Genomic DNA, 14,977 nt, shown 5'->3' with positions numbered 1-14,977 from the left:
TCACCAACCCTATATATGACAGAAGACTGATATCCAGAATATGTAAAGAACTAAAGAAGTTAAAAAGCAATAAATCAAGCAATTCAATTAAAAAATGGGGTACAGAGCTAAATAGAGAATTCTCTGTAGAGGAATATAGAATGGCAGAGAAACACATAAAGAGATGCTCAACATCCTTAGCCATCAGAGGCAAATCAAAATGACCCTGAGATTTCAGCTTACACCCATCAGAATGGCTAAAATAAAAAACTCAAATAACAATACATGCTGGAGAGGTTGTGGAGAAAGAGAAACCCTCCTCCATTGCTAGTGGGAATGTAAACTGGTACAACCACTTTGGAAATCAATCTAGAACTTTCTCAGATAATTAGGAATAGCGTTTCCTCAAGACCCAGCTATACCACTCCTAGGCATATATCCAAAAGTTGCTCAAGTACACAACAAAGACATTTGCTCAACCTTGTTAGTAGCAGCTTTATTTGTAATAGCCAGAACCTGGAAACAACCCAGATGTCCCTCAGTTGAGGAATGGATACAGAAATTGTGGTATTTTTACACAATGGGATACTACTCAACAAATAAAAATGAGAAAATCATGAAATTTGCAAGCAAATGGGAGGATCTAGAAAAGATCATTCTGAGTGAGGTATTTCAGAAGGAGAAAGATACACATGGCATATACTCACTTATTTAGACCTATAAGATATGATAAACATAATGAAATCTATACACCTAAAGAAGACAAACAAGAAAGAAGACCCGGAGTAAGGTAATCAATCCTCACTTAGAAAGACAAATGGGATGGGCATTGCATGTAGGAGAAAACAAGTAACAGGACAGAAGTCTACCACAGAGGGCCTCTGAAAGACTCTACCTAGCAGTGTATCAAAGCAGACACTGAGACTCATAACCAACCTTCGGCAGAGTACAGGGAATGATATGAAAGAAGGGGGAGTTAGTATGACCTGGAGATAACAGAAGCTCCACAAAGGCCAAATATATCTGGGCACAGGGGTCTTTTATGAGACTGTTTCTCCAACCAAGGACCATGTATGGAAATAACCTAGAACCTCGCTTGAATGTAGCCTATGGTAGCTCAGTATCCAAGTGGGTACCCTAGTAAGGGGAACTGGGAATATTTCTGACATGAACTCAATGTGAACTCTTTGACCTCCTCACCCTCCAAGGGAGGAGCAGCCCTGCTAGGCCACAGAGAAGACCCTTACAGCCAGTCCTGAATATACCTGATAAAACAGGGTCAGATGAAAAGGGAGGAGGTCCTCACCTATCAGTGGACTTATAAGAAATTTAAATATGACCTATTTTATTTTCCTCTTGTTAATGGAAAACTTTAGATAAACCCTATTAGTTTCAGAACAAAAACCACCCCATGAATTCATAATTCCATTTGTCTTTATTCCCACTATACATTTTAAGTTCTTATAGAGACAGTTTGCATCTCTGTCAGAGAATGTTCTGCACATTTTATAAGCAGGCAGATGAAAATAACAAATGTTAAATATAATTTTAGGCACTGCTTTTTCTGCTTGTTAAAGTTGGTGTTCATCTTATTTTATTTATTTGTATTGCTGAGGATCAAGTAGGGCTTTATGCATGCTTGGCAAACGGTCTACCTCAGAGATTCACAACTTCCAATGAAGAATCTCATCCCATTATGTCATCACTTTGCATCCATGGGTTACAGGATCAGAAGCTCAGAAGAAAGTCAAACAAAAATAATTGTGGGACACCTTGGGTGTCCACATTACCTTTCTAAAGTCTTAGAACATGTCTTCACTCTCAGTCCTCACCATGAGCCATATCTACCTACACCTATAAAAAGTAGCTGACATGTGTGACAAAGAGAAGGCACATCAGAACGTCCCCGCCCACTTGAAATCTGCTTTATTTCATTGATTGAGGATGATAGGTTCATGATCATGAGTCATCAGGAAGATTTGTTAGAAGTTGTACATAGTGAAAACAGACCAAGGTTTGTTTGTTTGTTTGTTTGTTTGTTTGTTTGTTTGTTTTTTCTGGGTAGCTTTCTTTAATTATTTGATTTTTTTTCATGTAAAATACTTTAATCATGTTTTCCCCTTCTCCAACTGATTTCAGGTCTCCCTCATTTTCTTACCCAACCAATTAAAGATCTTAAGAGCCAGAGATGACTCAGAGGATATAGTGTCTTCCAGACACAGCAGGACTGATGCACAATCCAGGAGATTTTGATTATGCTGCAACCACTTGACTATTTTAACTGCTTGAGAAAGTATGTGCTCAGCTTAGGAAGTGCTCTCAGAAAACATTTTGGACAAAGTGCTAGTCAGAAAGATTTGTAACTATGTAAGAACTGAACAGAAACTATACAAGGATTTTCTGTAGATGGAGCTTTCTATGTGGTACTAAGCTTGTCTTTGCAGTTTTTTATCTGGGTATTATTTTTTTTTCTAACAGATGAGACTATATAAATTTTTACATTGTTAAAAGATTGCTCATTTACCTCCATAAGCAGTTGTTAGTACATTTAGCCTTTTGCTCTTCGGGTCTCATGGGAAAATTTTGCAAATACTTTGAAATATTGCAAAGTAGGAAACAACTTTGCAAATTGTCTTTCTAAGACAACAGGAAAGTTGTCTTAGAAAGAGAACAGAATGTCTGCAAAGTGTATATGGTTCTACTCTCCTTTGAAATATTTCCGTATTCCCTCATCCCCAGCAGACCCACAGACCCACAAAATAAAAGGATTGCAATGTATCTCTGTTTTTGAGGTTTCTAAAGTCTATTTAATTCTAATGCTTTATGTGTCTATGAACATTTTGTTTTCAGTTATCCAGGTATTATGCAAAAATAATTTGGGTTGTGCAACCCTGTGGTGGTATTTAACATCTTAGAAATCTCTTCTCTGGGCAGTGACATCTATAAAAAAAATGATAGCTCTGAACAGCAGTTGAAACGAAAGAGAATTTATCAACCTTACTATTAACATCAAATTTATGGAATGTTTGAAAGTTGCAAATGAACTCTTAGGGCCATGTTCATGGGGTGGCCTTTAACATGAAATGGATCTGTAGCTGAACTGAGTCTTTGAGACTGGATGTTTTAATGAGGTTTCATCCCTTTTGAACAGAAACAAGGAAGGTTAGTGGAAATGCCATGTCTGCTAGACACTTGACAGTTTTTGTCCTGGGGGAAAGTGTTTGGGCTGTTAGAGTTATTCCTCTGTCCCTTGCAAGACCCAAAGACTTTCATGCATAGGTCAGCCGCCTCACACCTTCGACTCTTGCCTGTTACTAACGATAAAGGTTTATGAACATATCCAAATGTATGGTACCACATTACCAATTCACTTACGTTTCTGACATTTTAAAGTTATCCTCTACCTTTGCGACCTTTTGAACAATAGATTATTTATGTAGGGATTTCAGGAGATGTACAGAGCATTAAAATTACTGAAGCGTTTTGTGGGCTGGTGGGGACATGGGGAGACTCAAGTGTAGGGAAAATACTGTTCTCTTTGGGTTACTTTTAAAATGGTTTAAATCATCTCCAGAATAAAGGTTACACTAATAAATGTCTCATTTGTTTTAAATGCTCTGAAATGTGAATACTTCCAAGGAACATATAAAATCATACCCAGTAAATGGACTGTGGTGAGATGCAGTGAGTTGTAATAATTCCTCTTTGGGTTTGCATTTTCATTCTCCTTCCACTTCACCGAGTTCTGAAAGAGAGTAGAACAGGGCTGAGGAACATATAGTAATGCTGGCCCTGGTGTATCTGACTTTCAGAATCATACGAGAAGGCAAGGACTGAGAATGTGGTTCTCACTGTTACTGTAGCATAAAAAGGATGCTTTGAAGGGACCACAGGGTTCACTCCATTCTGTCTTTTCCTCCTTTCCTCCTCACCCATTACCAGTAAATAGTAGTAAACCAACAAAATGTCTGAATTATGACAAATCATTGTATGAAAATTGCCTGAAAAATGCATTACCCTATATATCTCATCTTATCTTTTGCCTTGGACAACAGTAACATAAAGTGTTAATATTTTTCTACACAAGAATGTATTTTCACACTGTGTTTCACTCTGCTTGTATGCACTCATTCTGCATGCCAAGTGACAAGCCATAGGTTGATTTTATGCTTGCTGTAGAATCCTGAGTACCTTTCTTTGCCTGGAAAGCCCCTTACCCATAATAACTCAAAAAAGGAAATATGAGTAACAGTTTTTATTATAATTTATTACAATTTATTCAATTTGTATTCTAGTTGTGGTCCCCTCCCTCATCTCCTCCCAATCCTATCCTCCCTCCCTCTTCTCCTCCTATGCCCCTCCTCTAGTCCACTGATAGTGGAGGACCTCCTCCCCTTCCATCTGACCCTGGCTTATCAGGTCTCAATAGGACTGGTTGCGTCATCTTCCTCTGTGGCCTGGCAAGGCTGCACACCCCAAGGGGAGGTAATCAGAGAGCCAGCCACTGAGTTCATGCCAGAGAAAGCCCCTATTCCCCTTACTAGGGACCCAACTTAGAGACTGAGTCTATGGGCTACATCTGAGCCAGAGTTTAGGTCCTCTCTATGCATTGTCCTTTGACAGGGTATTTATAAAGATTATTGAATCTAAAAGTCTAAAAGAAATTGTTCACATGGTGCTTAGTGGCTGTTTGATTCCCCTCTCAATTATGTTACTAGCATTACATAAATAATATAGTATTAGATCCTTTCTCATTGGTGTGTCAAAATATCTGAAAATAATCAATTTTGGTGACAAGTTTCTCTTGGCTTACAGTTTTAAAGGAAACAGGTCATGTGCCAAGGAAGGCACAGTGGCAAGAGTATGAAACATCTGTTCACATATTATACAACACTAGAAACCAGAAATAATGACAGGAAGAAGAGCCTGGTTTTACAGTATCAAAGATGCCCCTGGTCATTCATTTCCTCCAGGAAGGCTCCTGGGTTTCACAACATTACAAACCAATCCACCAACTGACAAACAGGTGTTCAAGCATATGAATCTACCAGATACATTGCACATTCAAACCACACCCAATATTACATATGGAAATGATGTGAACCCTCCTGCATCAGGAACACTATGTCCATTTGTGACTTATACTTCCTGATCACTGCAGTTAAAAACCACATTGTCATTTCCTTCTCATTTGCACTGGATTTTATATCCTAGCCTAGAACAATCTATTCTCTTTGTGGTTTCATTTTCTTCTTTTACAATGTTGAAAATATAAAAGAGAGCCTTTCACAAACTGGTTAGGTACTGTGGGTTAGGTACTGTGCCGCTGAGCAATTCTCTGATCCTCATCCATTTCTCAAGCAATATTGTAGGTGGTTTCCTGTTCTGTTCTTTTTTTTCTTGCACAATAAGACTCAAGAACAACCCTGTCATTTGTACTTTTTTTTTTTTAATTGAACATCACAAAATTGGATTTTGATTATTTGAAACATTTTGGTTAGGTTATATTTCTTCTGCATCCAGATAACTTGTATGTTCCATGATAGTTACCTCCTTTCTATAATATTTTTTGAATTGATTAATTGATTAATTAATTACAATGTATTCACTTTGTATCCCCGCTGCAGCCCCCTCCCATGTCTCCTCCCAGTCTTACCCATGCATCCTCTTCTCCCACTATGCCCCTTCCCTTCTCCACTAATAGGGGAGGTCCTCCTCCACTTCTTTCTGACCTTACCCTATCAGGTCTCATCAGGACTGGTTGCATTGCCCTCCTCTGTGGCCTGGCAAGGCTGTACCCCCCAGGAGGAGGTGATCAAAGAGCCTGTCACTGAGTTCATGTCAGAGACAGCTCCTTCCCCCCTTACTTAGGAACCCACTTGGATAATGAACAGCCTGTGGGCTTACTCTGAGCAAGGGTTCTCTCATTCATGGTTCTTGGTTGGAGTGTCAGTCTCTGCAGGTCCCCCTAGGCCCAGATTTTTTTACTCTGTTGGTATACTTTTGAAGTTCCTGCCCCTACCCCAGGTCCTTCTATTGCCCTCTTCTTTCATAAGGTTTCCTGCACTCTGCTGAAGTTTGGCTATGAGTTTCAGTATCTCCTGCAATACCCTGATGGGTTAAACCAGTAAAATTTAGTAGCATTTTTCATGAATCAATCTGTACAATGTATTATTTAAAGCCCAGGATCTATTCCAAAATAGTGTCTCTAGCTAGGTACATTTTGTTCTCTTGAACATGATTTTGCTCCTGGTAGTATGTAGTGAAAGTATAATATTTTTCTTTGTTTGCTTGTCTGTTTTGTAATATTTTGCTTAATGATAACAAATCAGCAATATGCTGGCTGACATGTACCATAAATATAAAAATACAGCTCCGAAGATGTTATCTGAACACCAGGATCAGCTATGTTATCACCTATCAATATAATACAAGTTTCCTCACCAGGAGTTATACTAGTAGTAACGTTCTCATGCTTATTCTGTGTGGGTTTTATCAATTTGCATTTATGAGAATGCTGCCCATACGCCAGCCACGTGTCTTCACGTGTAAAAGAGACTTAAACACATTGTAGTTCTGAGTTGAGGCTGGAATGGTGTCCTTTCGTTCTTCATGTATGTTTAAGAGCACATCTTTATTCTGATGATACTTGAACAGTGGGGTAAGTGACTGTGAACAACTGGGTAAATGACTGAGCAGTACATGTAAGCCCTGTGTCCTCTTGCATTTTGTGCTTTGAATATACAAGATGATACCATGTCTGGCACTTAGTAGAAACAACTGTTAGAAAGGTTCTCTTCTATTCTTACAGTGCCATCTGGGAACTCAATGCCTTTATTACAAAGAAAATGTATTTGGACATACAGTAAAATGAAGTGACTTAATCAAGAAGGCGAGAGATATTACAGAACACAATAGCCATCTTCAGTCATTTGAGAAAATGTTACATTGTGAGCAATGATAATGTCTTACGGGATTTGTAAGGAAATAAGAAACGCTACAGACACTCAGTATAGTTTAATGTGAGAAATTCTTTCTTGTAGTTGAGAATACGTTCATCAAATCAGCAACTGTGCTTCTTATGTTTCTTAAACTCTGCTTAGGACAGCAGAAAAACATGGTCAGCTTCAATCTATAATTATTGACAGTATAATGAAAAAACTAAATGAGTGAATGAATGAATTAATAGGATAATCTGGCATCTGGCAATTAAAGTTGTGTCTTCTTATTCACTCGAGCCACCTTCTCCTAAAAGTTTCAGGGGTCAGAAGACAGAATCTGATAAAAACTGTATGACCTTTAGGGATTTGTTTACCACTCAGATGCTTTTTGTATGATTTTGCATTTTGGCATGGGTTATTATGCTTTTTCTAATTTTCCAACATGAAGCTCCTCTCCATTTACATCAGCATTACTCTGTTCTGCTCTATTAGTCTCTTAATCTCTTTGCTAATCCCCATATGTTGCTGCATCATTTAATTAAGGGCTACCCTGTTGTGTGGCTGAAGCTCAGACAACATCATTTCACACTGTGAGCATACCCAGGCTCTGAGAGGTGTAGAGGGGCTTGCTTTGGTAGTATCTGAGAAACATGGCCTAAATTACATATTTAGTAAACTTTTTAATGAAAGAGAGAAATGGCTGTACCAAAAAGCATTGAATTCTATGCACTGTTGACACCTATTCTGGATGTTTCCATGAGGAAAGTGTGTAGGTCAGAATTACTATTTTTTATTCTTTTATTCTTTTTTTCTTTTATTTATTTATTTATCTATCTATCTATCTATTTATTTATTTATTTAATATTAATCACAAGTTATTTACTTTCTATCCTAGCAGTAGCCCCCTCTCTCATTCCCTCCCAATCTCACCCTCCTTCCCTCATCTTCTCCTTGCTCCTTTCCAAGTCCACTAATAGGGGAGGTCCTCCTCCCCTTCCATCTGACCCTAGCTTATCAGGTCTCTTCAGGACTGGCTGCTCTACTGTAGCCTAGCAAGGCTGCTCCTCCTTTGTGGGGGGACGACAAAGAGCTAGCCATTGAGTTCATGTCAGAAATAGTCCCTGTTCCCCTTATTAAAGAACCCATTTGGATACTGAGCTACCATGGGCTATATCCAAGCAGCAGTTCTAGGTCTCCAAAGCAGAAAGACACACATGGAAATACTCACTTATATAGACCTATAAGATAGGATAAATATACTGAAATTTATACACCTAAAGAAGATAAACAAGACAGAAGACTTGGGGTAAGATGACCAATCCTCACTTAGAAAGACAAATGGGATGGGCATTGGATGTAGGAGAAAACAAGTAACAGGAGAGGAGCCTACCACAGAGGGCCTCTGAAAGACTCTACCTAGCAGTAGAGTCTTAATATCTGCTTTGATATTAAGACTTATCAAAGCAGATATTAAGACTCATAACCAAACTTTGGGCAGAGTGCAGGGAATCATATGAAAGAAGTGGGAGTTAGTAAGACCTGGAGAAGACAGGAGCTCCACAAAAACCAACTATATCAGGGCACAGGGGTCTTTTATGAGACTTTTTTTCCAACCAGAATTACTATTTTAAAATACTAATGTTATACTATGTAAAGTATCCCTTAGAGTGATAAGAATGGACTATAACCCATTGTATTGTTGAGTCTTTGAATAGCCATGTGACTCTTGAAATGACACTATCTTTTCACCATTTAAAATTCAAGAAATCAATAAAATGAAGATAAAAATCGTAATTTAATTTTCTCTTATCATTTACAAAGCAATCTTAAATAGTTTCAAAAAGTAAATGTAATCCCCCAACAACCATGGAGATTAAATGGTCATGTATTTGCAGTATAACCTATAGAAAACCTGTAGACCAAATGTTGACATAATTTTAGAGATCGTAAAAAAGATATGCAAATTGTTAACATAAAAAAACCCTCAACTTTCTCACAATGTCTCCTAGAAAAATTCAGTCTCCTTTAACACCATACATGGGCTAGGAAAACTGATGAACAGCTTAGGATAATTTTCCTGATGTGAGACTTTTTTTTTAAAGCAGGATACATAGAATCCTCTGTGTATTTTATATATGTATAAAACACATAATATGTATTTTAGCAGAATGCTGAATGCTATGCCACTACTAGATTCAACACTTACAAAAATTGAGACAAATGTAAAGCCATTAAATGAGCTAATTAAAAGCACATGAGAACCATTCCATCAATAATATCTAAAATCACTGGCGTTCAATCTGACAAAAGGTAAATAAAACAGATTCTCAGGAGGGTATAGTAGATTTCCAGGTCAGCGCCAGCATAGGGATTGGGTATTAATACTTCCCACCCCTCAGCAAGTTGAGGTTGTAAGAATAAGAAACAGAAACATTACCTAGGACCATTTGTGAATAGAGTTTAAAGGTCAAGTCACTCTGAATTCTGGGAAAATAGGCAAAGCCAAAGAATCAAGGTCAAACACACATACCTGGAGCAGAGTCTGCTGAAACAGCTGAACAATAATTTTGTAGAATATCTAGACGCTGATGGTTGACTAGTCTTCCTAGATTCTATACTTTCCTATGCTTAACAACATAAACCTCACCAATCTCCCATGGTGATGTAAGATTCTATATGGTTTTGGCAAAGAGAAGTGAAGTATAATCATTGTGAACATGTCCAGAATCTTCCCCAAGTGGAAAAAAAATCATAACTTGTCCAAGAATCATGAGAAAAGAACAGTTTTCTCCATCAGACCACATATAGTCTTGCTGTATGATCCAAGAGGGCTTGAAAGGAACTAAAAAAAGAAGTAACTATAATTAATATATTTAAAAATTGTAACAGAGAAAAATAATATGTACATCGACACACAAAAGTCAGTGGATAAACAAAAGGTATGTGGAGTCTAATAAAAATCAAATGGAAATGTTAGAAATCAATATCATGATTACATATATCAAGAATATATACGGTGGCTACATCAATATAATGCAATATAGCTCAAGAAAGAATTGCTATAAACACTGGTTAATGGAAATACTCTACACAGAAATACAAAGAGAAAAATTAATGACAAAAAGACAGCATCACAGAGCTGTGAGGTAATTCTAAAAGGTGTAACACAGACATAATTGGAATATTTGAATGTAATGGAGAGGTGGAGTAAAAGAAATATTTGAAGCAATAATGAATAATGGTAAATAAATCTCCAAAACTAATGACCTCTAATGAAGAGTCCAGAAAGACTAAGAAGAATGGTACCCTTCCAGCCCTACAAATGAAACCCTATATACCACATGTTATATCAGACTCACAAAAGAAAACACAAAAGGCTATGTTACTAAAATTAACTGGAAGGAGAAAAACTGACCTATAGAGACAAAAGAGTAAGGATCATTGCCTTCTCAGAAAGTATGGAAGCAGCAAGACCACCCAGTGACGTGATTAGTTTTGAAGAGAGAAAGAGCACCTAACCAAGAATTCTAACACAAGTCAGATGATGCCTCAAAAGCAAGCAAGCAAACAAACAAAACAAATAACAAACAAACAAACAAACAAACAAACAGAAAAACCTTAGATGCACAAAAGATTGAGGTTTTGGCGATGTCAAGAGATTCTTCTCAGGCAGAAGCAAAACAGCATGAATTAAGAGCTTTTTAAAATGTGCATTGCTAACTTAGTGCAATCATTATTTTTAACATAGAGAAAAGTCAGCAAGAGACTGGGAGGAGAAAGACACTGTGCTCACAGAAAGTGCTTACTTAAAACCAGAGAGGTCAGGAAGAGAGTAAAATCTTCAAGGATGAAACAGATAGAAAATAGTCACAAACAAGCTTGATATTGACCCAACAATGTTAACAACCGCTTTAGATGTAAATGTTCTAAATATACCAATGTGAAGAGAAAATTTATTCTTTTTAAAGGCTATCTACCAGAAATTCATGATAAAGAAAGAGTTTGATATGTTCAAAGGAATAAGAAAAGATACACTATACTAACATTAATCAAAAGAAAGTTGAGGTGTTTATTTCTGAGACACTTTAAACACACAGAAAACCATCAGTGTAAAAAGGAGCATTGCATGGCTGTTTGCTATCAATGTCTCTCTAATACATCAAAATTGTAAATCTGGCTGCATTGACCTGAGCATCAGTGTGTGGGGCAAAGCATAATACTTAGGAAAAAAGAACAGATACAGCCATTACAGTTACAGATTTCAACATCTCCCATCAGCAACTGATAGGTGGAGTAGTCAGAAAATCAATAAGGTCATACTTGACCTGAATAGCACTATCCATCAACTTGATTTAATTTCTGCTTCCTGGATGCTCCTTCTAAGAAGAGAAAACACATCATTCTCAGAGTTCACATAGAATATTCAGCAAGATGGAACACATTGCAGACCACAAGCTCATCTGAATAGATATAAAAGAGGGATAGAGAGACCGCTCAGAGTTAAAGAATGTACTGCTCTTGCAGAGGACCAGCATTGGTTCCCACCACTCAAAATAGATGGTTCATAACAACCTGTGACTCAAGCTCCAGGGGATCTGACACTATCATTCTTTGCCTAGACAGCTGGAAATTAGGCCACATCATTGAAAATTACATGTAGACTAAAAAGGAGTTCAAGAAAAAAAAATGCTTAATCTTTAGAAGTAAATACAAATGGCAGTTCAATGTACCCAACATGTAGGATACAGCAAAAACAAGTGCTTAAGAGGAAAAAGCAAAGAATTCAAATGTGTAAGCAAAGTTAGCTCATACTATAAACACCAATGGGAAAAAAGCAAGTGGAGGGTAAAGCAGGAAGCAGGCAAAATAATAATAATAATAATAATAATAATAATAATAATAATAATAATAATAATAATGATAAATACAGAGCAGCAGTCAAGAAGAATGAAAACCACAGCTAATTGAAAATTATCAGTACTCTGTGCTCCCTATAACATTGTTCTCATGTGTGAGATATAAGGTCAATCCAAATTTTACATCTAGCATCAGATGACAAAATGAAGAAAATGTGGTACATATACTAAGTAGAACAGGAATAGAGGGTAAATGGTGTTTAGCAAAAGGGAGGGTTGGTGGGCGGGACAGCTGTGCTCAAAATGTCTAAGATGCCAGTTAAAGATCTTTTGCTTATATATCGTGGTTTCCAGTTGTGTATTTGAATGGGATTTCTAGGTAGGTGAGTATATGTGTCTGTGTCGGCATGCATTTCTTTTGCTCTTTTTTTTTTTAATTTAAATGTTGATTTTGTCATGTTGTGGTTTGTTTGGTTAAATGTTTTGTTTTGTTTTTGTTTTCTAATGGGAGAGAGAATGAAAGCATGTGTGTTTGAGTCAGTGGAGATGTGGGAAGGGTGTGGAAGAACTGGTTGGAAGGGAAACAGAGATCAGAATATACTGCATGAAAAAAAATCTATTTTCAATAAAAATTAAAATTGAAAGAATGAACCAACTAAAATAAAATAAAATCCCAATTAGATGGCAGGGAAGTTTACCAGCTGAGTCGACATTTAAAAAGCAAATGAGTGAAATCCAGTACCACTAACTAATGAAGAAAACCATAGGATCATACCAATTTTTTTGAGCCTTCAAACTTTTTTTATTAATTACACTTTATTTACTTTGTATCTCCCCTGTAGTTTCCTCCCTCCTCCCTTCCCAATCCCCACATTTTTCCTCCTCCATGCATGCCCCTCCCCAAGTCCACTGGTAGGGGAGGTCTTCTTTTCCTTCCTTCTGATCCTAGTCTGTTAGGTCTCATCAGGAGTGGCTGCATTGTCTTCCTCTGTGGCCTGGTAAGGCTGCTCCCCCTTTCAGGGGGAGGTGATCAAAGAGCAGGCCAATCAATTCTAGTCAGAGACAGTCCCTGTTACCATTACTATGGAACCCACTGGGAGCCTGAACTGTTCTGGGTTATCTCCATGCATGCTACTTGATTGGACTATCAGTCTCAGGGAAGACCCATGTGCCCAGATTTTTTGGATCTGTTGATCTCCTTTCAGAGCTCCTGTACCCTCCAGGTCTTGCTAACTCCCACTTCTTTTATAAGATTCCCTGCAATATCCTCAAAAAGTCTCAGCATCTGCTTTGATAATTTGCAGAGAATTCTTGATAGAGGAATATTGAATGGCAGAGAAACACTTAAAGAAATGCTCAGCGTCATTAGTCATCAGGGAAATGCAAATCAAAATGACCCTGAGATTTCATCTTACACCCATCAGAATGGTTAAGATCAAAAACTCAAGTGACAGCACCTGCTAGAGAGAATGTGGAGAAAGGGGAACCCTCCTCCACTGCTGGTGGGAATGTAAACTTGTACAACCACTCTGGAAATCAATCTGGTGCTTTCTCAGACAATTAGGATCATACCAATTTTACACAAAATTAATTTAACAAAATCTATTCACGAAGAAAACTCTTAGCAAACTGCTCACAAAGGGGAGTATAACAAACTGATAGAGAGCTTCTACAGGCTTCGACAGCTAGCAGGTCCTCACTGCAAGACACCTGTTCTAAACATACTCAACAGTGCCCCAAGGTACAGGGAGTATAAGAATGGGAGGGAGAGCATATAGCTGAAAAGAACTTAAACTTTCTTTGCAAACAGTACAAAGAAAACTTTAAGGATTCAAAATTGGCAACAGTAAAACTGTGAAAATGAGTGGATAAGCTAGAGTCAGATGGAAGGGGAGGAGAACCTCCCCTATCAGTGGACTTGGAGAGGAGCAAGGGAGGGAGGGTGTGACTAGGAGGGATGTGGGAAGGAGCTACAGCTGGGATACAAAATGAATAAACTGTAATTAATAGAAAAAATAAAAATTAAAAATTTACATCTAGAGGAAAAAGGAAAATAAAGAAGGCTAAAAGGTAGAGAATTGACATGCAAAATCTAAATTGGCTTCCAATGACTAGACACCAGAAATTACATGTATATTTACAACAGCACTACTAAATGGGAGGGGAAATTCCTTACAATAAAAACTATGGCAGACTCAAGCTTCTAGGAATAAAATACAGAATGATAGTAACAATAAACAAACTTACAGCCACATAATATAACCTAAACAAAATTCAACTCAAAGGGATCTTGAAGTTGAAATTTTAAATACAAAACTCTACTAAGACTTGAAAATCAAAATGTAGGTAAAAACGCATTATCTTGGGTTTTATCTTGAGATTTAAGTATAATTATCATAACACAATGAAAAAAATTAAAGTAGACATTATTAAACTAAGCTTAAGAATTATCTGCAACCTCTGTTAAATAAAGAAATCAATGTTACAAAGTAAAAATATTTTTTAAAATATCATATCTGATAATAGTTGTATCAAGGAACAAACAATGTTTCTTAACACTCAAAACATAAAATACAACAAGCAAATTCCACATAGGCCAAGTGTCTTACGATGGCTTCCAAAGAAGATCTGAAAGTGGCGAACAAAAGTAAATTAAAAAGATGGAGGGCCATAAAATGATGGAGGGCCATAAAAAGATGGAGGGCCATAAAACGGGCCCAGCATTATCTGCCATTAGAATTTTTGTTTTTTACAATAGTTCAAAAGAAGAAAGAATTGACAATATGACCTACTAGTGAGTTCTTGAAAGACAATCGACCCATTGCTGGGAAGACTGACAATGCTACTGCCCTTGAAGAACAGCTTTGCCAAATTTTCCAAAATGAAACAGAGTTTTCCCCGTGATTCAGCAACCTTAGGCAGGTATTAAGGTAATTTCAAATTTTGTTTCTACATAAAAACTTTCTACACAAGTGTCTATAACAGATGTATTTGTAAACTGGCAGCATCCAGCATTCTGACAGGGGAGATTTGGTAACTGAACTGTGGGACATTCACACAGGTGAACAATGTGCACCAATGAAATGTGATTAAGCTACGGGAAGACACAGGTGAATCATAAAGGCCCATTGCTGAGGAAACAAGACAGCCCGGAAAAATATATGCTGTATCTCTCCAATTCCATGACATTTTGGGAAAGAC

Source organism: Psammomys obesus, unplaced genomic scaffold (assembly GCF_907164565.1).
Source record: "Psammomys obesus unplaced genomic scaffold, mPsaObe1.curated_primary_1811, whole genome shotgun sequence".
Taxonomy (NCBI): Eukaryota; Metazoa; Chordata; class Mammalia; order Rodentia; family Muridae; genus Psammomys; species Psammomys obesus.
The sequence above is the reverse complement of the archived record's forward strand: the minus strand, read 5'-3'. Positions refer to the sequence as shown.